Genomic DNA, 27,153 nt, shown 5'->3' with positions numbered 1-27,153 from the left:
CCTTTTTTCTGATGACTGCCTGAATGATTTATGCTTTATATTTATGTACGTTTCAAATGAGCGCAATGGAAAACATAATAATAACGAGAACAAAATGACCTCCTGAGTTGAACTATTTTTGTTTTAATACTTTTCTTTTTGTTGTACCTAAGCAACAAAGAAAATTGCCTCTGACTTTCAAGCAAGTTACATTAGGGTTTTGCAAATAAACTCTACATGCCAACCTGTATATATTTAAGTAATGATGTCACTAGCCCTATAGTAGATTCCCTGCAGAACTATATTGGTAATATACTCTGAGACTAAGGGGGTCCAGCAGAGTTCAGGCTGTCATGGATGGAGAGAGGTTGGGGAAATTTCCTCATCAGCTGAGTGGAGAGTAAAACCTGGGCTCATCCCATGCAAGACTTTTCCAAAACACGCCAAAGCTCCAACTCAGGCCAAAAATGATATTTTTGCACTTTTCGCAAAATCTTTTTCCCAGGTTATTGAGTGTATGTGCTGAGAGTATGGGCAGAGGTTACCCGTTGCAGCTAGACTGTCTATATGTCTTTGAGAAGATATGTTGCATGATGTGGTGGAGAAAAACTGGACCCAAAATGGAGCAAAGCTTTGCATACTCACAAACTCAGGCAGCTTGTGTTAATGAGAGAATGTCTGGTGGCCAGGGGTGACCAAGTGGCTGTAGGTGACCAGACACTGGATGAACCATATTGTTCTTAAGGAGCAGGAGCTATAGCAGGATTGTGTATTCTCTAGACTGAAATGGTGACAAAAAGCATGTGTGCACAAAACACTCCACCTAGGAGATTACGTTGGTGCTCAGTTCCCTCAGCCTCAATCCTTAATGTGAGAAATGGCAGTTCTGGGAAATTTGAAAAGGCACCCAACAGTGCTAACTGTGAGGAAGTTCACAATGATTTAGTCTGGTAAGCTTTACTCAATATGTGAGTCTTCAGAGTTAGGGGCATACCAGAGGCTATACCACACCTCATGACCCAGAAAGCACTCTGAGGCTAACTAACACAAGGCTCAAAGGTCTCAAAAGCACCAAGAGCCCAGTTCCCAAAGGTCGCATTCCAGGCTAGCCCGGTAAACTCCCAGTACAGCAGGGTGAAAGTACAGCTTCCAAATCTGTTGCTGAGGATATGCCAATCCGGATAGCTGACATGTAGAGACTAATCTTGAATGAAGTCACCAAGGGAATAAATATCATCAATGTATCAAGAGTCTTGGATGAAGTTATCAAACAAATAATTAACATGAAGATACTGTATATATATATATATATATATATATATATATATATATATATATATATATATATATACAGTATCTCACAAAAGTGAGTACACCCCTCACATTTTTGTAAAAAATTTATTATATCTTTTCATGTGACAACACTGAAGAAATTACACTTTGCTACAATGTAAAGTAGTGAGTGTACAGCTTGTATAACAGTGTAAATTTGCTGTCCCCTTAAAACAACTCAACACACAGCCATTAATGTCTAAACCACTGGCAACAAAAGTGAATATATACCCCTAAGTGAAAATGTCCAAATTGGGCCCAAAGTGTCAATATTTTGTGTGGCCACCATTATTTTCCAGCATTGCATTAATCCTCTTGGGCATGGAGTTCACCAAAGCTTCACAGGTTGCCACTGGAGTCTTCTTCCACTCTTCCATGACAACATCACTGAGCTGGTGGATGTTAGAGACCTTGCACTCCTCCACCTTCCATTTGAGGATGCCCCACAGATGCTCAATAGGGTTTAGGTCTGGAGACATGCTTGGCCAATCCATCACCTTTACCCTCAGCTTATTTAGCAAGGCAGTGGTCGTCTTGGAGGTCTGTTTGGGGTCATTATGATGTTGGAATATTGCCCTGCAGCCCAGTCTCCGAAGGGAGGGGATCATGCTCTGCTTCAGTATGTCACAGTACATGTTGGCATTCATGGTTCCCTCAATGAACTGTAGCTCCCCAGTGCTGGCAGCACTCATGCAGCCCCAGACCATGACACTCCCATCACCATGCTTGACTGTAGGCAAGACACACTTGTCTTTGTACTCCTCACCTGGTTGCCACCACACATGCTTGTCTCATCAGACCACAGGACATGGTTCGAGTTTGTAGGCTTTCTTGTGCATCATCTATAGAAGAGGCTTCCTTTTGGGACAACAGCCATGCAGACCAATTTGATGAGCACTTACAGCCTGACTCCCCACCCCTTCAACCACTGCAGCAATGCTATCAGAACTTATACGTCTATTTCGACAACCTCTGAATTTGACGCTAAGCAGTGCACTCAATTCCTTTGGTCAACCAAGGCGAGGCCTGTTCTGAGTGGAACCTGTCCTTGTAAACTGCTGTATGGTCTTTTCCAAATGCTGCAGCTCAGTTTCAGGGTCTTGGCAATCTTCTTATAGTCTAGGCCATCTTTATGCAGAGCAACAATTCTTTTTTTTCCAGATCCTCAGAGAGTTCTTTGCCATGAGGTGCCATGTTGAACTTCCAGTGACCAGTACGAGAGAGTGAGAGCGATAATAATAATTTTGAGGGGACAGCAAATTTACACCGTTATACCGTTATACAAGCTGTACACTCACTACTTTACATTGTAGCAAAGTGTAATTTCTTCAGTGTTGTCACATGAAAAGATATAAAAAAATATTTACAAAAATGTGAGGGGTGTACTCTCTTTTGTGAGATACTGTATATATACTGTATGTATACTGTATATACTGTATCTTCATGTATCTTCATGTTAATTATTTGTCAACAAATGGCTACAGATGGGTTTTAAAGTGGTTGTAAACCCTTTACAACCACTTTATACTACAGGCAAGCCTATAATTAGGCTTACCCGTAGCTACACTGGATATCTCCTAAACCTGCACGGTTTAGGAGATATCCCTGTATTTGCGTGTGCTGACGTCATCGGCACATGCGCACTTATGCAAACTGAAGCACTTTAAGCAAACTGAAGCAACGGCATGTACGTGCCGTTGCTTCAGTTGTACTGTGCCATTACCATGCTCGGGAGTGACGTCATCGCGGCTCCAGCCAATCACAGCGCCGGAGCCACGATACCCGGAAGTAACCCCCAGGGGAGATGTCAGCCGCTGGAGCGGTGAACGAGGACTGCTGCGGGGGTTTCGATCTCAGGTAAATAATTCATAATGAGCTACAATGCCTTTGTCTTGCAGGTTTTCTTTTTTTTTGGAATTGTTTAAATGGGTTTACAACCACTTTAAGTCCTCTTATAAAGGGTAAGTTTGTAGTATATCGATATTGATTAATTAATTAATCGGTAGAGGCTGGTGAGCTGCTTCATAAATGACCATTTTATTATTTTAATACCCAGGAGTAAGGATGAGCCGAACACCCCCTGGTTTGGTTCGCACCAGAACTTGCGAACAGGCAAAAAATTTGGATGAACACACGAACACTGTTAAAGTCTATGGGACACGAACATGAAAAATCAAAAGTGCTAATTTTAAAGGTTTATGTGCCATAAAAAGTGTTTGGGGACCCAGGTCCTGCCCCAGGGGACATGTATCAATGCAAAAAAAGTTTTAAAACGTCTGTTTTTTTCGGGAGCAGTGATTTTAATAATGCTTAAAGTGAAACAATAAAAAAGAAATATTCCTTTAAATATTGTGCCTGGGGGGTGTCTATAGTATGCCTGTAAAGTGTCACAGTTTTCCCGTGTTTAGAACAAAACCACAGGAAAATGACATTTCTAAAGGAAAAAAAAGTCCCAGCAATATAATAACTCATTGAAAAAAATGGCACCCACCAGTCCATTACCAGGCCCTTTGGGTCTGGTATGAATATTAAGGGGAGCCCCGAACCAAAATGAAAAAAAAAATTGCATGGGGTCCCCCCAAAATCCATACCAGGCCCTTCAGGTCTGGCATGGATATTAAGGGTAACCCTGCACCAATTTTTTTTTAAAAATGGCGTACGGGTCCCCCTAATAGCCATACTAGACCCTTCAGGTCTGGTATGGATGTTAGGGGGAACCCTGCGCCAAAGTTTAAAAAAAATGGCATAGGGCCCCCCCCAAAATCCATACCAGACACTTTTCCAAGCACGCAACCTGCAGGCTGGAGGAAAAGAGGGGGGTGAGAGAGCGCCCCCCTCCTGAACCGTACCAGGTCACATGCTCTCAACATGGGGAGGGTGCTTTGGAGTAGCCCCCAAAGCATCTTGTCCCCATGTTGATGGGGACAAGGGCCTCATTCCCACAACCCCTGCCTGTGGTTGTGGGGGTCTGCAGGTGGGGGGATTATCGGAATCTGGAAGCCCCCTTTCACAAGGGGACCCCCAGATCCTGGCCTCCCCCCCATGTGAATTGGTAACGGGTACATTGTACCCCTACCAATTCACAAAAAAGTGTCAAAAATAGTAAAAACGACAAGAGACACTTTGTGACAAGTCCTTTTTTTAAAAATAAAAAAATAAAAATGTCCCTTGATGTAGATCCATCTCACGCCGCCTGACGGACCGAAAAAAGAAAAAAAAAAGCAACAGCTCCGTCTCCATGGAAGGCTTCCGCCGAGTGACACCACGTGATGTCAGAGGAAGGCGGGGTCACTCATTTAAGTCACTGGGTGGCCCCGCCCAAAGCTATATAACAGCTGTCAACTAGAAGAAGAGTCACTCAGAGGGAGCCTCCCATGGAGGTGGAGCTGTTGCTTTTTTTTCTTTTTTCAGTTCGTCAGCTGGCGTGAGATGGATCTACATCGCGGGACATTTTTATTTATTATTTTTTAATAACGGACTTGTCCCAAAGTGTCTCCTGTCATTTTTACTATTTATGACACTTTTTTGGTGAACTGGTAGGGGTACAATGTACCCGTTACCAATTCAGATAGGGGAGCCAGGATCTGGGGGTCCCCTTGTTAAAGGGGGCTTCCAGTTTCCTATAATTTTTTTCAATGAGTTTTATCTATATTGCCTATATTACCTATATTGCCGAGACCCGACAATTCATTACAGCCGCAATCAGTTTTAAATGACTTTTTTTTCCTTTAGAAATGTAATTTTGCTGTGGTATTGTTCTAAACACAGGAAAACTGCGCTACTTTACAGGCATACTATAGACACCCCCAGGCACGATACAGTGCCTTGCAAAAGTATTCACCCCCTTGGCATTTTTCATGTTTTGTTGCCTCACAACCTGGAATTAACATGGATTGTTTGGGGATTTGCATCATTTAATTTACAGAACATGCCCACAACTCTGAAGATTTTTTTTTATTATTGTGAAGCAAACAACAAATAGGACAAAATAACAGAAAAAGTCAATGTGCATAACTATTCACCCCCCTAAAGTCAATACTTTGTAAATCCACCTTTTGTGGCTATCACAGCTCCAAGTCACTTTGGATACGTCTCTATGAGCTTGCCACATCTTACCACTGGGATTTTTGCCCATTCTTCCTTGCAAAACTGCTCTAGCTCCTTCAAGTTGGATGGTTTGCGCTTGTGAACAGCAATCTTTAAGTCTGACTACAGATTTTCTATTGGATTGAGGTCTGGACTTTGACTAGGCCATTTCAACACATTTACATGTTTCCCCTTAAACCACTCAATTGTTGCTTTAGCAGTGTGTTTGGGGTCATTGTCCTGCTGGAAGGTGAACCTCCGTCCTAGCCTCAAATCACACACAGAGTGGTACAGGTTTTGCTCAAGACTATACCTGTATTTAGCATCATCCATCTTTCCCTCAACCCTGAGCAGTTTCCCAGTCCCGACTGCTGAAAACATCCCCACACCATGATGCAGCCACCACCATGTTTCACTGTGGGGATGGTGTTCTTTGGGTGATGTGATGTGTTGGGTTTGTGCCAGACATAGCGTTTTCTTTGATGGCCAAAAAGTTCAATTTTAGTCTCATCAGACTAGAGCACCTTCCTCCATACATTTTGGGAGTCTCCCACATGCCTCTTCGCAAACTCAAAACGCACCATTTTGTTTTTTGCTAAAAGTAATGGCTTTCTTTTGGCCACTCTGCCATAAAACCCAACTCTAATGCCCTGTACACACGATTGGACATTGATCGGACATTCCGACAACAAAATCCATGTATTTTTTCCAATGGATACTGGCTCAAACTTGTCTTGGATACCATCGGTCGCACAAAGTTGTCGGAAAATCCGATCGGTCTGAACGCGGTGACGTAAAACACATACGTTGGGACTATAAACGGGGCAGTAGCCAATTCTTCTCTTAATTTATTCTGAGCATGTGTGGCACTTTGTGCGTCGGTGATGTAAAACACATACGTTGGGACTATAAACGGGGCAGTAGCCAATTCTTCTCTTAATTTATTCTGAGCATGCCTGGCACTTTGTGCGTCAGATTTGTGTACACACGATTTTAAAAGAGAGACTCTGCTGTCGATCGCTGTTTATTTTATGTAAGTGATGCTATTGTTTATTAAAATTTATTTTAAAACCTACTACACTATGGAGCCCATTTCTCTTTTTATGTCCATCTGAGATTATCAATTAAGTGAGGGCAAATATCATCCCATCCTGCTCCAATCCCACTCCCAAGGGAGCTGACATCTTGATCGGGAGTTGCATTTTTGGGAAGCTGTTCCAGAGATAATATCCCTACCCACCTGTGGGCATAAGCGTGACTCTGCCCATCTGGGGGACGCCACTACAGGTGAGAGGCTGGGGGAAACGATCACCGTGGTCACTGCACATCGCACTTGGGAACAGGATTGGATGAATTATTCATAGACGTTTGTTTTCTTCATCACTGCACCAGCACTTTTGTATCTCTTAGAAGATTCCTTCCTTTTTGTCTTGTAATTTTTGGGAGCGTTATCAGAAGCCGCACTCATAGGTTTTTGGACTACACTTGAATATTTTTTTATTTTTATATCACTTTATTTTAAGAAATGAACTCACAACTATTTGAAATATTTTTTCTTCACTGAATAATTTTTATTCATTATACACAGTGCACTTTATTAGAAATATTAATTATATGTTTGCTATATTCAGTTACTACATATGTGAATTGCATGCTCGTGCAATTTTTTGCACATTATATATTTTTTATGAATTTCATTATTATTATTATATGCACATTGCACTTTGGTAGAAATGTTATATTTTTCTAGTTGCATGGAGCTTTGCATCTGTGAATCGCATACTCGTGGAATTAATTAATTTTAGTTATATATATACTACATGTTGCAATCTTGTTTGAAAGTTACAGTTGTGAAGTACCTACTTTATGATTATGGGGTCTTTCAGCTATATTTTTTGATCACGCACATTGCACTTTGTCAAATTTTGAAAAATTGTATTGTTTTATTACATCTGTGAATCGCACACGTGTGAACTTGGATGCCATTATCATCATTTTTTAGTATTCGGTTGTTTTTTTATGCTCTATATTGAATGGATGATTTTGGAGACACTATTTATGATTTATTTAGTACATTGTGCCACGTGAGGTTGGATTTTCCATCATATCGGGTGTGTGATTGAATTACTTTTTTGTGCTTCACTTTGCACTTTACACTGTTGTATGGAGCCTTAACTATTTTTGCTTTGGCCCTATTAATGATTATTGTTTCATGTTGGGACCGAGGTAGCGCTACATATTTTCTATTATATAATACAGGGCACTTATACACCTTCCTGCCCAGACCAATTTTCAGCTTTCAGCGCTGTCGCAGTTTGAATGACAATTGCGCGGTCATGCTACACTGTACCCAAACTAAATTTTTATCATTTTGTTTCCACAAATAGAGATTTCTTTTGGTGGTATTTGATCACCTCTGCAGTTTTTATTTTTTGCTAAACAAATAAAAAAAGACCGAAAATTTTGAAAAAAATAAAAGTTTTGCTTTTGTTTCTGTTAAAAAAATTTGTAAATAAGTAAGTTTTCTCTTTCACTGATGGGCACTGATAAGGCGGCACTGACAGGCACTGATACGGTGGCACCGATGAGGTGGCACCAATGAGCGGGCACTGACGGGCACTGACGATGGGCACTGGTAGACGGCACTGATGGGCACTGGTAGGCAGCACTGATGGGTGGCACTGATATGCAGCACTGATGGGCATTGAGTGATGGGCATTGGGTGGCACTGGTTGGCACTGATGGGCACTGATAGGCGACACTGGGCACTGAAAGGCGGCACTGATGGGCACTGATAGGGTGGCACTGATAGACAGCAATGATAGGCAGCACTGATGGGCACTGATAGGCGGCACTGATGGCCACTGATGGGCACTGATATGTGGCACTGATGGGCACTGATATGTGGCACTGATATGAGGCACTGATAGGCATACCTGGTGGCACTGGCAGTGGTAGGCATTGGAGTGGGCACTGATTGGCAGCTGCCTAGGCACAGATTGGCAGCTGCCTGGGCACATAGTGGTATTTCCCTGGGGGTCTAGGGGGCATACCTGGTCCAGTGTGGTGGCCATCCTGGTGGTCCTGGGCGGCTTCCCTAGTGGTCCTGAGCGGGATCCGAGGGGGGGCTGTGCTGATAAACAATCAGCACAGACCCCCCTGTCAGGAGAGCAGCCGATCGGCTCTCCTCTACTCGCATCTGTCAGATGCGAGTGAGGAAAAGCCGATCACCGGCTCTTCCTATTTACAGCCTGATCAGCCGTGATTGGACACGGCTGATCAAGTGGTAAAGAGTCTCTGTAAGAGACTCTTTACCTAGATTGGAGTTGCGGTGTGTCAGACTGACACACCGCAACAACGATCGCCGCGATGCGCGCCCCCGGGGGCGCGCAGCGGCTCAATATCCTGATCACGTCATATGACGTCCGGTCAGGATATTGAAACCAATTTGCCGCTGTCATTTTGCTATATGGCGGGCGGCAAGTGGTTAAAGGAATATTTCATTTTTATTGTTTCACTTTAAGCATTTTTAAAATCACTGCTCCCGAAAAAACATCCGTTTTTAAAACTTTTTTTTGCATTGATATATGTCCCCTGGGGCAGGACCCAGGTCCCAAACACTTTTTATAAACTGCATATAAGCCTTTAAATTAGCACTTTTGGTTTTTCATGTTAATGTCCCATAGACTTTAATGGTATTCCGTGGTTTTCGAATTTCCCGCGAACACCGCATAATGTTCGCTGTTCAGCGAACAGGCGAACGCCCAATGTTCGAGTCAAACTTACGTTCGACTCGAACATTGGCTCATCCCTACCCAGGAGAGGTGACCAGAATTGGGAACCCAGGAACTGTAGAAATGCGTAGAAAATGTAACCCCCTTCCTCCCTCTTCTTTGATACCTGCTGGACTGTTTACTACACATAATGGTTCTTTGTGGGTTTCCTCTCATGACCTTTTTACTTTCCTGTAATGAATTGGGGGAATAGGGCACCTCTGCCTCTGATGATTACTTTATGTACTCCAGTGCTCTCCCTTGTTAACAGTTTCTGCCTTCCCTGTTTTATGTATGTTACCACTGTTTATATATTTCGCACTATATTTGGAATTTTGTCCATCCAAAGTGTGCTTCCTTCCAATCTATTATCTAAATACTACCTGCACATTTTCATGTCTCTCTTTGACTGCAAACAGTATCATTGTAACATTTCTTTGCTGTTCATTCAAACCTGTAAAAGAAAATGTCACCCCAACCTGGCTAAATTTGCAGAGTACAGTTTCTCTTTCCCAATGCTTATGAATAAAATCTAAAAACATTGCTTGTATAAATTTACCTAGCATCAGATATAGTTTTTCTTATTGTAGTGATGGCCCCGCGGGGGTTGCTACATGTTACAGCATCCACACATTTCATACTGCTCCCAGACCCCCATTAGACACACTTCTCCATCAATGAACAGTCTTTTGCTTGTTTTTGTTGTTTTTATTAGGGGATTGAACTTGGTTGGGGAAAAGGGACATGGGATGCCCATAGGATAAATTGTACTTTGTAGAATAAAAGTAACTGTGTCGCACTTTTTAGAAGAGCAAGATGGCTGACCCTAAACTTGACAGACTTTTACCTCAGAACACTTCTTCCAGCTCACTTCCTCCAGCTCACTACTTCACTTTCCAATTTTAGTAATCCTGTCACACCATCAGAACATGCCTAGGTCTCACTCTGAATAAGTCCCAGTGTCTTTACTTGATAGGCCTGTAGTACCCCTTTGTGGCAGCAACCGATTTACTTGAGAATAATAAGTGTAGATGGACTACTGATCCCAGCAAGTCCGACTTGCAAATCCTGCCTGCCCTCCTGGGTGCAGCAACTTGACACAAAACTCCCACAGTCTCTCCCTCTGGCTCTACATCCAGCTCCCCTGGCATGCCTCTTCCAGAGCTTTCCACTGTGCTTTCAACTCACTGACAACTGCCCTGGATCCTTCCTGAATGACTTTACTCCAAACGTGCGGACCAACTGTCTCCACTAGCTCCTGTTCCAGGACTCCTCTCCATGACCGTGTAAGGAGAGGCTCCCTCCCAGCTCCTGAGCTCCCGCCTGAGGTACACCCCCCAGAAAGGGGGTTCCCTCAGATACAACAGTCTAACTCTCCGTCATCCAGTTCACCCAGCCGACAACTCCTCCCCTAGCAGGCTGACCATTAGTATATGTAGGAGGCCTGCCCCCTGCCAATCCTAGTTGGTGATTGGTCAGAGCTCCTCACATGTACCCCATGTCGAGCCAGCTCTCTGCCCTGCCCCTTTTCCAGGACATTCTCCCTGGAAACAGAGGAGGCGCCCAAGAGCTGAAGTACATGTCATTCACCTACTGCTATACTAAACCACTCCCCTGCCCCCAGATCAAAACAAACAGGCCTAGCTCACGGCATAGGCCTGCTTAAATTTACCTGCGCTGGCAGCTTACACAAAACCTACACTTAGCACCTACCTATCTATGGTAGAGGGTGCTACATTATTAAAGTAGAACTAAAGGCAAAAGAGAAAATCTGTCCAAAGTCAGGGAATCCATAGTTGTTAGCAGAAGTAGTGTCCCATTGGTCAATGTTTGACCTGAGAATTATCCCAGCATTTCATCCAGCAGAACAATCTCAGCAGTTTCATCCTGCCCTGCTGCCAGCGACCTGACAACTGAATGCTGCACCAAGGGATGCTCATGCTTAGGGCCCGATGAATTCAGGGACCTATGCTCATAAAGATGGAATTCTGTACTTCTAGCATACATCCCTTAAAGGGTTACTAAAGGCATTTTTTAAAAATTTAAATAACAAATATTATATGATCACCTATTGCACAGTATGGCCCCAAACCTCCTCTTCTGGTGTCCCCCTTCGGCAATCTTGGCTTCTCCTCTTCTCCATGTGCCACATAGCAAGCCACATGCTCTCCCCCAAGCTGGGTGTGTCTATGGAGCCACACTCCATAGAAACACACAGCGTGACTTGGCCCTGCCACTGCTTCCTCCTCACAGCATTTGATTGACAGCAGCAGGAGATAATGGCTAAGAGGAAGAGAGGGGAGAGAAGAGATGCAGCTGAGCACAGAGCTGGATCAATTGAGGGCTCAGGTAAGTATTTAGGGAGGACAGCAAGCTGTAAAATGTTTTTTTTCCCTTAATGCAGGGAATGCATTAAGGTAAAAAATGTTCTGGCTTTAAAACCACTTTAATTTATTCCATTCTAAATGTGAGTACCACTCTGTGCAACATTCAGCTACATACAGCCACCATGTTTTTTAGTCCAGGATTTGACTCATATGGGCCAAACCTTCCATGTGCATGTAGCTTTAGTGCAATATCAGGTATTTAGTATTTCTTATAAAGATTACAGTATTCCTGCTGAGAAAGCTTTGGTCCAGAAGGGCAGCACCATTTTTGTGCAGCTGTTAAATACATCCATCACTTTGGGATCTGTACTTTCCATTTCATACAGTAAAATAGAACTAAATACATTTCCTATTAGGTCGAGTTATGAGTGAAAGCAACAATAGCTAAGTCCCCTTTGTTAGTTATCAGTGCTGAGATTAGCAGAACTTTGTATCTGTATCCATGTGATAAATTCTCTCCAGCTGTTTAATTCCCTAGCTATTATAAAGTCAGCCCTCAAAATTTCCACTCGCCTGCTCGCATTTGGCAAGTGGAAATTAGCTGAGGGCGAGTGTGGAGCAGGGGTAGACTGGGCCAACAGTTTCCTGGCTGATGGCTTCTGGCAGAAGCGGTGCAGCCTTTTTTACATGGCATCAGAGTGGCTCAGGGGGGCAATTGACTCCCTGTCCCCCGGGCCACTCTGATGCCCTGTAAATAAGGCAGCACCACTTCTACCAGAAGCAAACAGCCAGGAAATTGTCAGGAGGAGAGCCGGCTGGATCACACACAGCGGGGATCTCATGCTGTGACACAGCTAGGCTAGGAAATGCTGGCCACTGTCAAATAAAGTTTCGCCTCCTGGACCGGCTTCTATGATAGGGCTGCACTGTTGGGCACTGATAGGCTGCACTGATGGGCATTGATGAGACTGCACTATGGGCACTGATGAGGCGGCATTAATTGGCACTGATGAGGTGGCATTGATGGACACTGATAAGCACTGATGAGGCTGCACTGATGTGGCTGCACTGATGGGCCCTGATGAGGTGGAACTGATGGCAACTGATAAGGTGGCATTGATAAGCTGCACTGATGGGGCTGCACTGATAAGGCAGCACTGATATGCTGCACTGATGGGTCCTGATGAAGCTGCACTGATGGGCACTAATAGGCTGTACTGATGGGCTCTAATAGGCTGCACTGATAGCCACTGATGAGACTGCACTAATGGCCACTGATGAGGTGGTAATGATAGGCACTGATAAGCTGCACTGATGGGCACTGATGAGCCTGCACTGATGGGCACTGAGGAGGCCGCATTGAAGGGCACTGAGGAGGCTGCACTGATGTGCACTGATGAAGCTGAACTGATATGCTGCACTGATGGGCACTGATGGGAACTGATAGGCTGCACTGATGTGCACTGGTAAGGCTGCACTGATGGGTACTGATATGCTTTATATTAATATTGTTAAAGTTGTTGTTGTCAATATTTACTTTAGTAACTTAATTCTGCATAAAACATATAAGTGTCATTTCATGATATAATTTATGAGTGCGTGTTTAGGGGTGGAATCAGGGGTGGGGCAAGATAGGGGTTGGGTGGGGCACTGGTGACAAGAAACTCTTAAGGCCTGGCTAGTAGCTCAGGACTTGAAATGTTGAGCCCTGATATAGTGATTGAGCAGTTTGCTTTTTTCATTGAGACTAAACACTAAAAGTATATGTACACCTGATCACTAACATCTCATGCAGCCCAGTCAAGGCATACTCTGGACTACAGCTGCACAGACCAGTCTGCCACTGACAGTGTCTCATATGCTGCTGACACTCATACACAGCCAAGGACACCATTAATCTGGCAATGTTGAGGACCATAGATGCAGTGGTTGGCCAAGGAAACTTAATGCAGCAGATGAAAGACACATCATGCTTAGCTCCCTTCAACATCGGAAGATGTCCAGCAATGCCATCATCACAGAACTGGTGGAAACCAGTGAGAAGCAGGGACATCCTTTCACTGTTCAGAAAAATCAGGCCAGAAGTGGTCTTAATGGAAGAATTATGGCCAGACAAGGCTAAGCAACTCAATTATGCACAAAAACATAGGAACTGGGGTGGAGAAAAATGGGTGCTCTAGAGATTGGAGAGTCTGAGGAAATTGTACCCTTTTTCTTAATCATTCTGGCTTGTATGTAGTGATGACATATGGTTATACCTACATACCCTTCCCATCAGGAAGGTTCGCAAGAAACAAACTGAAACACATTGGATTCCCCTGGAATAGTTTACACTGTCAGGGAGATCCTACAGTTGATACACATATTGCCTAACCTCACCGGGGGTAAATGGGTATTGTGGTTTTCTTTGTGTCACCAGAAGATTGTAATACGATGTCAGAACAGTTTTGTTTATGTAACGAGGTTTTAAAGTTTTTGTATAAATAATAAATTTCCAGTTTTATATAATTTGTGTTACTCTATCATTGAAAGTACCATGGGAGAAAAAGTGGTATTGTAGTTGTAATAGGGATGTTGGCAAGTTACTACTCTATACAGACCTATCTTGTACAGAGGGTATACCACTGCTGAGAATGTCACTGGCATCCTGAGTCAGGGGACACAAACATCAGCAGTGGGGTAAACACTATGCTCTCAAACATAATAATCTAATTTCAAAAGTAATTTTTATTCTTTTTAATTCTACAGATTGTATTAAATTAACAACTGGTGATCTTGCCATAAAGGTACTTGTTCAGGCATTTCCTGTTATAGGGTTACAGTGATCTGTCCCTGTCTTTCAGCTGTTCTCCTGGGTTGTTACCCTGACCAGTGTGTTTCTTATGGAGACTACATATTTATGCAGCTATGGATCCCTGTTGTCACCAGGAAACCTGCCCAGGGAAATTAAATGGAGCTCATGCTGAAGTGCATGCACGTAGACAGAAAGTGACACCAAAGAGACTGCATGAGTTCAGTAGCACCGAGATGCAACAGAGAATGAAAAGTGGAAACAAGTATTTTACTTAAAGAAATATACATTGATTTAGCAAACAAAATATTGTCCCGTTAATATTTACAGCTTTTATTGTTGAGTGTATACTTTACTTTGTGTTGTGAAAAGCACACACTTAAGTTGTGGATTTTTAGTGTTGTAAGGCATGCGTTATTTACACTGTTTCCCAAAATGCTCTGAACTGCAGCGAAGAGATATAAATAGGCCTGACTACTTTTCTATGAGAATTCATGTTGCAGTTAACTGTGTTTTACACCTGGGAACTATTTAGATGTGAGCACAGCCTCAAATACTACCTGCAGTTTTGCATCTTAGGATCCATTCACATCAGCCTGATTTGCTGCAGTGTGTTGTGCTGCATGTTAACATTTATTGTTGCTGATGCACCAATGATCAGGTACGAAGAATTTTCAGCAGCACACTGCAAAACATTAAAGTTGCACTTATGCTTGAAAGGTGGATGAGGTTGCCATTAAGAATGAATGGCACTGCAGCACATCAACATGCATTATTCTGTGTTGCAGTAATGCACAGAGTAACGTACATGTTACTGCAAAGTATTGGTGTAAAAATCATAGGTCTGAAGGGGGGATTCCACGTAGAGGATATTGCTATGACATGGCAAGAGAGAGACTGTGCTAGGGAACCAACCAGCCAATTTTTTCTAGGGTCAGAGGCACATTGTAATGTGTGTGCAGCTTGATCTGCCAGGTGCTGCAGGCAGGCAGGCAGCACATTCAAGTCTATGGAGATGCAGTGGCTGCACAGACACAGCTGTTGGTCTGATTTGACAGGTGTGTAGGTGTAGGTAAGTGCACCACTCACCTATAGCTGCACACCTGTCACAAAACTGGGACCAGCACCTAAGTGCATGCATACACAAAGACTTGAATGGGCTGCCTACATGCAGCACCTGACGCCTCAAGCCACAAACACATGGCCCATTCACGGACTACGGGTCTCAGCGCTCATGTGAATGAGGGCTTAAAAACATTTTAAAGATTTAAATATGGGACAATAGCCTGCAAAATATGTAGCAAATAAAATATAATGGATATTAAATATTTAATTAGCACTGAATCCTAAAACAAGCAAAAAAATGTGCTGTGGAAGTTTCCATAAGTTAGTTCAGTTATATTGTTATTCGGTTACTGTATATTGTGCGTTGATTTAAGTGTACAGGCTGTAGTATAATGATATGTTTTGGTGCACTGCTTTTACACACCTACATACATAGCTGTGAAGTCAGATTTCACTGGCCATGTGTATATTAAAGCTAACGACTGAAAAAAATGAACGGTGGGCTTTTCTTAGTGCTTTGTTGTTTGAAAAGACCCAGAGTCATGCTATATAATTTACTGGCAATGCACTCTGCAAGCCATCAGCCACTGGATTGCTCCCACCTCTAATTCAATTACAATATGTCTTGATGAACAGGCAATACATACAGTATATATACTTTAGGTTCATTTCATTGCACCTTGATATTATTGTCTCTCTCGTCTGCTTCTCTATAAAACACAATGCAACTATTTAAACTGCATCTTTCCACAGGGTTTTACTGTCAATGGAAATATTCCCCAACAAAACAGAGTTAGCATAGAAACAATGATATCTGCAGGCGGTAAAACTTATTGCCTGGAATGACTTAAAGTGTACATCAAGGCACCATTTTTAGTACAACTCAAGAATGCATGCAATTTTCCCATGTTTTATCCCATTAAACACCCTGCAAGTACAGAAAATAATCAGAAATATAGTATGCTCCTACCTTCCTCTGTAACATGACAATACAGGTTTAAATTCCTAGGCACGTGGTGTCAGCCCTGCCAACTTCACGGCATCTCCACATCTCCTCCCCCTCCTCATCTCCATAACCCCTCCTTGTTAACACCCAGAGAACACAGGAAGGGATCATCTCAGAAGAATTCTGACAGAGTCAACAGATAATTTGGCATTTATCAAACGGAATAACAAAACACTTTCAATAATATATTTAGTGGAGCAAAAAAAAAGCAAATAAGAGATGTTTATCGTTAGGGTTAGGGTTTATATATACTTTAAAAACAGTTGTTAAATGATAACAGCACAATATAAATAAATAATTTCTAAAATTTTACTATGACATATCCCATGGAAATGTATTCGCCCTATCCTAGAAGCCCTTTAGCTGGGTCTTAATGTTGAGAGGCAGAACAGACTTCCTGATCCACGTGATCACTGCGACTGGTCATTAGAGATGAGCTTCGAGTTCGAGTCGAAGGTAAGTTTGACTCGAACATCGGGTGTTTGCCCATTTGCCAAACAACGAATTTTATGGGGCATTTGCAAATTCGAGCACACCACATATTGAAAGACTGCAGTGCATTGCTGTATGATGATTGGCCAAAGCATACGCCTGACCTGCATGCTTTGGCCAATCACAACACAATCCTCAGCGAGAGCCATAATTGGCCAAAGGCAGGGTGCCTTTGGCCAATCATGACTCAGGGGTACTAAGTCCATGCCCCACACAATATAAGGCTGCTTACACAGCGCCCGTATAGTGTGTTATAGTGGATGGAGATAAAGATTTGGCTAGATTAGGCAGGCAGGTTAGTTAGTTAATAAATATATATATATATATATATATATATATATATATATATATATATATACTCTGCATTCAGCGTAGCCTATATATACAGTGTAAACTCTATACTCTGCATTCATAGCCTATATATACAGTGCATTCGGTAGTGTACAGTTTCTAATACAGTGCAGGCGGTGTACACAGTATATAATACAGTGTGTACAGTTTCAAATACACTTCAATCGGTGTACACAGTATATAATACAGTGTAGTGCGGTGTTAAAAAAAATACCCATCATGTCCAGAAGGCCTCCAGGGAGAGGCAGACGCTCACAGGCCACTAAAATAGGGCAAGCAGCCTCTGAAATAATAATAGCAGGGACCGTTCCTGCACCCAACAAGAGTAACTGTGAGGGGTTACAGTGTTCTGGCACCACCAACACCACCAACACCTAAGGCCCAATGTTTCTGCCCCTGTTTAACAGGGGCATGTAATTACAATTTTTTGAAATAATATTTAACAGCAGGGACTGTTCATGTGCCCAACAAGAGTAACTGTGAGGGGTTACCATGTTCTGCCACCACCAACACCTAAAGCTCAATTTTTCAGCAGAGTATATAGTTCAGTCCATATAGTATATATTTACTGCAGTTCAGAGTATATAGTGCACCCAGTGTAGTATATATAATACAGTGCTGGGTATATAGTGCAGTGTATAATATGTAATATAGTGTATTGAAGTGGTTAAGGGGAGCCCTATGACAGAATTAAGGAAAAAATGGCATGGGTTCCCCCTGTCCATACCAGGCCTTTTGGGTCTGGTATGGTTTTTTGGGGGGGACCCCCACGCTATTTAAAAAAAAAATTGGCATGGAGTTCACCTTAATATCCATACCAGACCCGAAGGTGACGTAAACTTGTGACCCCACCACCCTCTGACCTTACGTAAGAAGTGGCAGGGTCACCCATTTACATCACCGGGTGGCCCCGCCCTCAGCTATATAACAGCTGTCGAAGAGGCTTCAGTCAGCAGGAGCCTCCCATGGAGCTGGGTTTTTTTCCGTTTTTTTTTTTTTTATCGGGTCATCATTATGCTGTGGTCAAAGATGAATGGACATCGCGGGGCAGGTTTTTTTTTTTTAATAAAGGACTTGTCCCAAATTGTCTACTGTCATTTTTAACATTTTGACACCACATTTTTGGTGAATGTGTAGGGGTAAAATGTAATGATACCCATTCACATGGGGGGGTTGGAATCTGGGGGTCCCCTTGTTAAAAGGGGCTTTCAGATTCTGATAAGCCCCCTGCCCCCAGACCCCCACAACTACCAGGCAAGGGTTGTGGGGATGAGGCCCTTGTCCCCATCAATATGGGGACAGGGTGTTTTGGGGGGACCCCAAAGCATCCTCCCCATGTTGAGGGCATGTGGCCTGGTGCGGTTCAGGGGGGGTGCTCTCTTGTCCCCCCCTTTTCCTGCAGTCTGCCAGGTTGTGTGCTCAGATACGGGTCTGGTATGGATTTTGGGGGGACCCCTACACCATTTTTTTACAAATTTGGGCTCGGTGTTCCCCTTAAAATCCATACCAGACCTGAAGGGCCTGGTATGGATTTTGAGGGAACCCCTACACCATTTTTTTTTATTTTGGTGGAGGGTTCCCTTTAATATCCCTACCAGACCTAAAGGGCCTGGTATGGATTTTGGGGGGGCACGCATTTTTTTTTTTTAATTTGGGTGCGGGGATCCCCTTAATATCCATACCAGACCCAAAGGGCCTGGTAATAGACTGGGGGGGGACCCATGCTGTTTTTTTATTCAATGATTTTTATCTATATTGCCTGGACCCGACAATACATTATAGCCGCGAGTAGTTTTAAATTTTTTATTTTAGAAATGTCATTTTGCTGTGGTATTGTTCTAATCACAGGAAAAATGCGCTACTTTACAGGCATACTAAGGACACCCCCCAGGCAAGATATTTAAAGGAATATTTCATTTTTATTGTTTCACTTTAAACATTATTAAAATCACTGCTCCCAAAAAAAGGCCATTTTTGAAACTTTTTTTTGCATTGATACATGTCCCCTGGGGCAGGACCCGGGTCCCCAAACACTTTTTAAGGCAATAACTTGCATATAATCTTTTAAAATTACCACTTTTAGTTTTTCATGTTAGTGTCCCATAGACTTTAATGGCGTTCCATGGCTTTCGAATTTGCACGAATGCCACATATATAAAATGCACCTGTGGTCATTGTCCATAGCATACGCCTGCCAATACCATAACCCCACCGCCACCATGGGCCACTCGATCCACAACATTGACATCAGCAAACTGCTCACCCTCACAATGCCATACACGCTGTCTGCCATCTGCCCTGTACAGTGAAAACCAGGATTCATCCATGAAGAGAACACCTCTCCAAAGTGCCAGACGCCATCGAATGTGAGCATTCACCCACTCAAGTCGGTTACAACGCCGAACTGCAGTCAGGTCAAGACCCCATTGAGGATGACGAGCATGCAGATGAGCTTCCCTGAGACGATTCCTGACAGTTTGTGCAGAAATTTTTTGGTTATGCAAACCGATTGTTGCAGCAGCTGTCCGGGTGGCTGGTCTCAGACGATCTTGGAGGTGAAGATGCTGGATGTAAGGGTCCTAAGCCGGTGTGGTTACACATGGTCTGCAGTTGTGAGGCCAGTTGGATGTACTGCCAAATTAAATATTTAGTTCAAGGGCAACAGCCAGGGCTGCTTGGGCCCAAGAATTAAATGTTGACCCTCCAAAAAAAATCACACCCACCAAAAGGCCCCCACATCCATCATTTTATATCATGACAATTAAAACTAAAATTAAATGTATTAGGGAGTTAGATTTACATGCAACAATGGTGGTGGTGGGGGTTCCATCCAATGCAGCTGTGGTGGTGGGAGGTTCAGTCAGAGGAGGCAGTGGTGGTGGGGGGTTCAGTCTGAGGCAGCAGTGGTGGTGAGGGGGTTCAGTCAGAGGCAGCAGTGATAGTGGTGTTGGGGGGGTTCAGTCAGAGGCAGTGGTGATGTGGTGGTGGGGGGGTTACGTCAGAGGCAGTAGTGATGGTGGTGGTGGGGGGGTTCAGACAGAGGCAGTGGTGATGGTGGTGGTGGGGGGTTCAGTCAGAGGCAAATGTGGTGGTGGTGGGGGGGGTTCAGTCAGAGGCAGATGTGGTGGTGGGGGGGGGTTCAGTCAGAGGCAGTGGTGGTGGGGGAAGGTCAGTCAGAGGCAGCGGTGTGGGGGGGTTCAGACAGAGGCAGCGATGGTGGTGGGGGGTTCAGTCTGAGGCAGCAGTGGTGGTGAGGGGGTTCAGTCAGAGGCAGCAGTGATGGTGATGGTGGGGGGGTTCAGTCAGAGGCAGTGGTGATGTGGTGGGGGGGTTACGTCAGAGGCAGCAGTGATGGTGGTGGGGGGGGTTCAGACAGAGGCAGTGGTGATGGTGGTGGTGGGGGGTTCAGTCAGAGGCAAATGTGGTGGTGGTGGGGGGGTTCAGTCAGAGGATGATGTGGTGGTGTGGGGGGTTCAGTCAGAGGCAGTGGTGGTGGGGTGGAGGGTTCAGTCAAAGGAAGTGGTGGTGGGGGAAGGTCAGTCAGAGGCAGCGGTGTGGGGGGGTTCAGACAGAGGCAGTTATGGTGGTGGGGGGTTCAGTCAGAGGCAGCAGTCATGGGGGGGATTCAGACAGAGGCAGCGGTGGTGGGGGGGTTCAGTCAGAGGCAGATGTGGTGGTGGGGAGGAGGGTTCAATCAGAGGCAGTGGTGGTCTGGATGGGATCAATGGTGCTGGCACTTACTAGTTGTGCCTCCAGCGATGCCTTTTTCAACATGGAGTCTCTGCTCACAGCAGAAAGCTCCTCCTCCTTCACACTGTTGGCCGTCAGCTGGTCAGCTGACTTTCTCCTGCAGTTTCTGCATCTTGTTCTGACAATGCATTTGTCTGCAGCAATGGGAGAGGGAGGGCGTGGAGAGGATGGGTGGTCGGGTCCGCTGTGTGGGTCCGTTGTGTGGGTATGGCAGTGACAGGGGCGGATCCAGAGTCTAGTCTCAGGAGGGGTACTGCCAGGAAACTCTTTTTTTGCGGGCAATTTATCAGGGAAATGACTGGTGTTGGTGCTTCAATCATCACGGTTAGGGATGAGCTTCGAGTTCGAGTCGAACTCATGTTCGACTCGAACATCGGCTGTTCACCAGTTCGCCTGTTCACCTTCAGGTCTGGTATGGATTTTAAGGGGAACCCCGCGCCAAAATTTTTTCAAAAAATGGTGTGGGGTCTCCCCAAAAATCCATACCAGACCCTTATCCAAGCACACAACCTGGCAGGCCACAGGAAAAGAGGGGGGACGAGAGAGCGCCCCCCCCTCCTGAACTGTACCAGGCCACATGCCCTCAACATTGGGAGGGTGCTTTGGGGTAGCCCCCCAAAACACCTTGTCCCCATGTTGATGGGGACAAGGGCCTCATCCCCACAATCCTTGCCCGGTGGTTGTGGGGGTCTGCAGGCGGGGGACTTATCGGAATCTGGAAGCCCCCTTTAACAAGGGGACCCCCAGATCCTGGCCCTCCCTCCTGTGTGAAATGGTAAGGGGGTACAAACGTACCCCTACCATTTCACAAAAAAAGTGTCAAAAATATTAAAAAGGACATGAGACAGTTTTTGACAATTCCTTTATTTAAATGCTTATTCTTTCTTCTATCTTCTATCCTCTTTTGGGGAGACCCCACGCCTTTTTTTTAATCTTGGCACAGGGTTCCCCTTAAAATCCATACCAGACATGAAGGGTCTGGTATAGATTTTGAGGGGGACCCCACGCCATTTTTTTTTTAAATTTTGGCCGGGGTTCCCCCTAATATCCATACCAGACCTGAAGGGCCTGGCATGGAATTTAGGGGGACCCCCACATCATTTTTTTTTTAATTATGGTTCGGGGTTCCCCTGTGGGGAATTCCCATGCCGTTTTTATCAATTAACTTTTATGTGTATTGTCGGACCGGCAATTCATTAATAGCCGCAAGTAGTTTTAAATGACTTTTTTTTCCTTTGAAATGTCATTTTGCTGTCAGACTGTTCTAAACACAGGAAACATGCGCCCCTTTACAGGCATACTATAGACACCCCCCAGGTACGAAATGTAAAGAAATATTACACTTTTATTGTTTCACTTTAAGCATTATTAAAATCAATGCTCCCGAAAAAAAGCCATTTTTAAAACTTTTTTTGCATTGATCCATGTCCCCTGGGGCAGAACCCAGGTGCCCAAACACTTTTTATGACAATAACTTGCATATAAGCCTTTAAAAATAGCACTTTTGATTATTCATGTTCACGGAGGAGAGCAAAAAAAATCCCAAGAAATCCCAAGAAAGTATGTAAACAGTAAAAAAGGGAGGAAAGACCATATTGGCCCCATAAAGAATGAGGAAGGACATCTGGTTACAAAGGATGGGGAGATGGCGAAGGTATTGAATTTATTCTTCTCCTCAGTCTTCACGAGTGAATCGGGGGGCTTCAGTAACCAAAACTGCAGTGTTTATCCTCATGACACAACACAGGAAGCACCTCCATGGTTAACAGAGGACAGAATTAAAATTAGACTTGAGAAACTCAACATTAATAAATCACCGGGACCAGATGACTTGCATTCGAGGGTACTTAGGGAACTCAGTCAAGTGATTGCCAGACCGTTGTTCCTAATTTTTACAGACAGTCTATTGACTGGAATGGTACCAGCTGATTGGAGAAAAGCCAATGTAGCACCAATATTTAAAAAGGGCCCAAAATACATCCCTGGGAATTACAGACCAGTTAGCCTAACATCAATTGTATGTAAACTCTTGGAGGGGATGATAAGGGACTATATACAAGATTTTAGTAATAAGAATGAGATTATTAGCAGTAATCAGCATGGATTCATGAAGAATCGTTCTTGCCAAACCAATCTATTAACCTTCTATGAGGAGGTGAGTTGCCATCTAGATAAAGGAAGGCCCGTAGACGTGGTGTATCTGGATTTTGCAAAAGCATTTGACACAGTTCACCATAAACCTTTACTGTACAAAATAAGGTCCGTTGGCATGGACCATAGGGTGAGTACATGGATTGAAAACTGGCTACAAGGGCGAGTTCAGAGGGTGGTGATAAATGGGGAGTACTCAGAATGGTCAGGGGTGGGTAGTGGGGTTCCCCAGGGTTCTGTGCTGGGACCAATCCTATTTAATTTGTTTATAAACGACCTGGAGGATGGGATAAACAGTTCAATATCTGTATTTGCAGACGATACTAAGCTAAGCAGGGCAATAACTTCTCTGCAGGATGTGGAAACCTTGCAAAAAGACCTAAACAAATTAATGGGGTGGGCGACTACATGGCAAATGAGGTTCAATGTAGAAAAATGTAAAATAATGCATTTGGGTGGCAAAAATATGAATGCAATCTATACACTGGGGGGAGAACCTCTGGGGGAATCTAGGATGGAAAAGGACCTGGGGGTCCTAGTAGATGATAGGCTCAGCAATGGCATGCAATGCCAAGCTGCTGCTAATAAAAGCAAACAGAATATTGGCATGCATTAAAAGGGGGATCAACGCAAGAGATAAAACAATAATTCTCCCACTCTACAAGACTCTGGTCCGGCCGCACCTGGAGAATGCTGTCCAGTTCTGGGCACCAGTCCTCAGGAAGGATGTACTAGAAATGGAGCGAGTACAAAGAAGGGCAACAAAGCTAATAAAGGGTCTGGAGGATCTTAGTTATGAGGAAAGGTTGCAAGCACTGAACTTATTCTCTCTGGAGAAGAGACGCTTGAGAGGGGATATGATTTCAATTTACAAATACTGTACTGGTGACCCCACAATAGGAATAAAACTTTTTCACAGAAGAGAGTTTAATAAGACTCGTGGCCATTCATTACAATTAGAAGAAAAGAGGTTTAACCTTAAACTACGTAGAGGGTTCTTTACTGTAAGAGCGGCAAGGATGTGGAATTCCCTTCCACAGGCAGTGGTCTCAGCGGGGAGCATTGATAGCTTCAACAAACTTTTAGATAATCACCTGAATGACCGCAACATACAGGGATATATAATGTAATACTGACACATAATCACACACATAGGTTGGACTTGATGGACTTGTGTCTTTTTTTCAACCTCACCTACTATGTAACTATGTAACTATGTGTCCCATAGACTTTAACGTGTTCAAATTTTTTGCCTGTTCGCATGTTCTAGTGCGAACCGAACAAGGGGGTGTTCGGCTCATCCCTAATCACGGCATGGTTGTTATGGTGTCAGGATGATTGAAGCACATTATTTCTATTATTACATTGTAATATAAAATGAAATCATTCAACTCACCAAAATGCAGAATTAGTGGCAGCCCTGACCGTGTCACCTGCCATGTCACCTGCCCTCAGGTGCAGATTGTCACTTGCCACACGTTGTGGATTGTCACTTGCTGTGTCCCACAGTGAAGGCAAGCAGCAGAGAGATGATGTGATCTCTTTGCTGCCTGCAGCTGCACAGTGAGGTCGGAACTGCAGTGATGCAGTGCGAGCGGAAAGAGATGATGTAATTTCTCTGCTCCCCCACCAGTTGACCGCTGTCTGGCCAGCAAGCCCACTCACCTGCCGACTGGCCTGGTGAGTGGCAGTAGGGGCACACACCAGGGAGGATCAGGCGGGTATACACCAGGGAGGGTCAGGAGGGCACACAACAGGGAGGGTCAGCAGGGCACACACCAGGGAGGGGTCAGGAGGGCATACACCAGGGAGGGTCAGGAGGGTATACATCAGGGAGCGGTCAGGAGGGTATACACCAGGAGGGTCAGGAGGGTATACACCAGGGAGGGTCAGGAGGGTATACACCAGGGAGGGGTCAGGAGGGTATACACCAGGGAGGGTCAGGAGGGTATACACCAGGGAGGGGTCAGGAGGGTATACACCAGGGAGGGTCAGGAGGATATACACCAGGGAGGGGTCAGGAGGGTATACACCAGGGAGGGTCAGGAAGGTATACACCAGGAAGGGGTCAGGAGGGTATACAACAGGGAAGGATCAGGAGGGTATACACCAGGGGGCAGTGAAAACCTGGAGACAGTGCCAATCATTAAGCCCAATTACTCATGGTGCTTCCCATTTGTCAGCTAACAGGCTGCACTTTCATGCTAAACTGCAGTAATCCAGCAGACTTAGCATAGAGGTGCCTGCAAGCTACAAAAGGTACGGCAAGATGATTTTACCTCCACACACGCTGGCACGATCTCGTAGGTCAGGCGCATCCCCATCCTGCCCACTCAAACAGCAGAGGCCAGGAGGCTCCACCTCGTGGATGTCACTGTATTCCTGCAGGACAGTGGCCGTGCCTGAAAAAACTGCTGGAGGAGCGAGGTGGGGGGGAGGTACAGGTGGCAGAGATTCCAGTCCCCATCTACAGCGATGCGATGAGTAATAAAAGTAGTGGCTGTAATCTGTACCGGCCTGCTCCTGTCACCTCTAACAGCAGCGGCGCCAGGCTCCCTCCCTGTGGGATAAGCAGCAGACGGGCTGGCTGGTGGATGGCAGTTCTGCCACTGCTCTTGGGCGGCAGTTTGCCGCCCTCCTGAAAGTGCCACTCGAGACCCATGGTCCCACGCGGTCCCATGGTAGGGCCGGCCCTGGCAACAGCTCTGGTGGACATTCTTGCAGTCAGCATGCCAAATGCACGCTCCCTCAAAACTTGCGACATTTGTGGCATTGTGCTGTGTGATAAAACTGCACATTTTAGAGTGGCCTTTTATTGTGGCCAGCCTAAGGCGTACCTGTGCAACAATCATGCTGTCTAACCAGCATCTTGATATGCCATGGATGGATTATCTCGGCAAAGGAGGAGTGCTCACTAACACAGATTTAGACAGATTTGTGAACAATATTTGAGAGAAATAGGCCTTTTGTGTACATAGAAAAAGTCATAGATCGTTGAGTTCAGCTCATGATAAATAGGGGCAGACACAAAAGTGTTGCGTTTATAATTTTTCTCAGCGTACATGTTAACCTCTTAGTCTCTTACTGAAATCAAATTACTGAGAACCATGTTAGAAAAGATTAAGAGCAGCTTCGCAAAGGTTCTGTTTTAATAAAAAGGAAATCTGTATATATGAGCAGAATTATGGAAAATAGAGTTAAAAGAGGAGTTTTCCTTTAAATTCCCAGGCTGCTACCAATGGCCTTTATCTGCTACATGTCAGATGGTTTTGAGCATCTAGCCTAAATAACTCTATGAGATTTTTCTTATAGTTACACTGGTAAGAACAGAGCAGTGGGGACTGTTTGGACCTCTGACTACTTTCCATTGTTGAGCATATCATTGATCTTGCTGAACATAACGGCTTTTCTTGACATAAAGAAAAAACAGAACAAGGAACACATCTAATAACTATAAAGCTAAGGAGAACATAAAGTATTACAACTGTAAGTGAAACTTTGTACTGGAAGCTATTAGCCAAAAACAGTAGACAAAAAAAAAAAAGCAAGATACTCAGCAAAAGGCTGGAGGAGACACATAAGCTTAATAAACAGGAAAGTTGTCATAACATCTAATTGGGAGTAGGGATGACAATCATTAATAAAATGATAAATCTGACAAGGGCAAAAGGTCAAGAATGTCAGGCTAAGGCTTATACAGAGGACCTAATAGTGAATGATTTTATCTTGTCCTTGTCCACTGCATTTGTTTGAATAAGGAAATATTTAATTATTAAGAGCATAATGAGCCTAAAATATCTGCACCCCTAAAAAAAAAGAAAAAAAGATGAATTAAAAAATGTAAAATAGTACTGACTTATCCACAAGTGTCTTATTTTTAGTGCTGATGTGATGCCTATAAAATATAAATATTAATAGAATATTACTCTTGCTCTGCAAAAAACTGATATGTCATAAATAATAAGCCTGTACTAAATACTGTATGTGACTACTACCACACACACAATGTGTCACACACAACCCCCATCTTATAAGCAAGAGTTTACTATA

At 44.2% G+C, this 27,153-nt stretch overlaps 1 protein-coding gene across 1 annotated transcript in view; it reads left to right on the top strand.

Moving 5' to 3' along the window:
* Window positions 1-27,153, top strand: part of TOP2B (DNA topoisomerase II beta) — a gene marked incomplete in the record, with an annotated part of 144,007 nt that overhangs the window by 66,970 nt on the left and 49,884 nt on the right.

Source organism: Aquarana catesbeiana, linkage group LG05 (genome assembly GCF_042186555.1).
Source record: "Aquarana catesbeiana isolate 2022-GZ linkage group LG05, ASM4218655v1, whole genome shotgun sequence".
Classification (NCBI taxonomy): Eukaryota; Metazoa; Chordata; class Amphibia; order Anura; family Ranidae; genus Aquarana; species Aquarana catesbeiana.
Note: the sequence above shows the minus strand (reverse complement) of the source record. Positions and strands in the feature narration are given on the sequence as shown.